We start from the raw sequence: 2,444 nt of genomic DNA, 5'->3' as shown, positions 1-2,444 counted from the left end.
GTCTTGGAAGCTGCCTATGATAGGGCCACAAATGAAAGTTTCCTGAATCTTTAACCCTCATGAAGAGATGATGGACAACCAGAAGATCTAGCTACGAGCAACATCAAGGAAGGAGCACTGGTCAGCTTCATAAATACAAGTCTGTTTTCTAGGGAAAAGGAACAATGGAAACAATCTTAGTCAATATTCTTTTGACTGCAGGTACAGAAATTAATTTGAGATCGTTTATGCAAAAAAAGTGTATTTATTCTATAGATATAAATGTATAGTGCTACTCAAAGAATGATTTAGTGTTCACCTTGGCAGTACATATACTAAAATTAGAATGATACAGAGATTAGCATGGCCCCTGTACAAGGATGACATGTTCAAAAAATTTATTAATATTAAAAAAAGATTTAAAGATCATGATGGAATTTGGTATAGAAATTGAGATGAAACATTTAGAAAGTTGTGAGGTATTTGAGAAAGCAGTTTTTTGCCTGCTGATTTTTTGATAAAAAAGTATGGTCGCTGTGTGACTCCTATGGCAACTGTAACGCATTACCACACACTTCCTGGCATAAAAAAAAAAATGTATTCTGCCACAGTTCTGGATGCCACTCCAGCCAACCTCTCTGAAGTAGGGCCTTGAGCTGGTGGAGCATCTTTGCCAGCATAAGCAGAAAACGGGAAATGCTTGGAATTTGCAACCACCATGCCTCCCAAGACGGTCACAAGCTAATGACTCATTGGTGTGGGAGTATGAAAGCCCAGTTCCCTTGCTTTAAGTCAGGACAAACAGTGCCTTGTAACTTACATTCCAAAACTCCCTGCTGAATCAGACTGGCATCACCCCCGCTTGAAGCGATACCCTGGCTTCTTACCTTCCCTCCCCTCCTTTCCTCCTACTCTTGCCAATTTAAACCGGAGCACTTCTTTAATAAATTACTTGTGTATGAATCCTTGCCTAACATCTCCTTATTTTGAAGAAACTGACCTAACACAGAGAGTGTCTTTCAGGTGCTTTGTTTAACATTTCCTTAGATTGGGGAACCCACCAAAGACAAAGACTACATTACACAAACAAAGAGCAATATGAGCAGCCAATCCCCCTTGAAGAACTGGAACCAAATCATCCCGCTCTCTCTCCAGGCCACCGGAGCCTCACGGCTGCTCTGTTTCTTCCTTCATATCTGTTTCATTTTTGTCTCTGCACACACATCTCTGCTTCATGGCACTTAACCATAGCTTTCAATCTAACTCTTCTGTTTCAATTCATGACTGCCTTTCATTTATTATAGTAACTTTTTGCAAACTTTTTAAGAATTTGAAAATAAAGTTTTATGTAAAAGAAATGTAGAAAGTGTACATGTTTGATACACTTTGATAGAAAGTGTAATGATACTGATAAAAAATTAGTAGAATAATACAGTATACAAACGACGGTCAAGCCCCCCACTTTCAGAAGTTCCTTCTCCTTTAAGAGAAAAGGTGCATGGTTGGCACAAGGTATGGCACTCGGTATTGTCCGTAGCCACCCAAGTTCAGGCTACAGGGAACATCTGCAAAAAGAGCCTTCTTACAGAACCTTGGAGAAGAAAGTGGGAAAAACCCTGACTGACACAGAGGCATACCCTGAGCCAAGAGTGTATTTGTCTTTGAGAATAGAGAGGATTTAAACTGAATGTGACATTTAAAAAAAATGATTAACAATTACACCATTTATTGAGGAGTACAATTTTAACTTGACCATTGGGAGTTTTATTGGTTAAAATAATTTAAGATAATGTTTTGACTATTATGATTAAATATAATACTATTACTATTTAAAAGGTAACTTTTTTACAAAATACCTATTATATATCAAGCACTGTATTTAAATCTCTACATGCCATAGCTCATTTACATGTTGCATTGATACTCTGACATGGATATTATTCCTATTTTAAATATTCCAAAGCTGAAACTTAAACAATAATAGCTCACTCACAGCTAATCATCTGGAAGGGGAACCTAGATCTTTGTCACCAGAGCCCAAGTCATTTCCACGCTGCTATACCATCTTAAGCTGTTTTCTGCGCTAGCTCTTTCTCTCAGTGTGTCAATGAACAATTCTGTTTCTAAGTCAGTGCTCATTCTACTGCTTCAGCTGCCTCAGCTTTACTTCTTTCTCTCTAAGACGTTCCTCCCATCAAGCCTATGATGCTAATGAAAGAGACTCGTGAAGAGTGAAGGACATGTCACATGTGCACATTGTCCCATGTTGGTCTAAAATTCTCTTTTTTTGCTGTGTCTCTGCCAGGCTTTGGTATCAGGATGATGCTGGCCTCATAAAATGAGTTAGGGAGGATTCCCTCTTTTTCTATTCATTGGAATCATTTCAGAAGAAATGGTACCAGCTCCTCTTTGTACCTCTGGTAGAATTCGGCTCTGAATCCATCTGGTTCTGGACTTTTTTGGTT

At 38.5% G+C, this 2,444-nt stretch overlaps 1 pseudogene; it reads left to right on the top strand.

Moving 5' to 3' along the window:
• Positions 1 to 290: 290 nt before the first annotated feature.
• On the top strand, positions 291 to 389 carry LOC126949436 (uncharacterized; annotated as a pseudogene).
• The last annotated feature ends 2,055 nt before the right edge of the window (positions 390 to 2,444 follow it).

The sequence above is a fragment of the Macaca thibetana genome, chromosome 2 (assembly GCF_024542745.1).
Source record: "Macaca thibetana thibetana isolate TM-01 chromosome 2, ASM2454274v1, whole genome shotgun sequence".
Taxonomy (NCBI): Eukaryota; Metazoa; Chordata; class Mammalia; order Primates; family Cercopithecidae; genus Macaca; species Macaca thibetana.
This window is presented reverse-complemented; position numbering and strand designations above follow the sequence as displayed.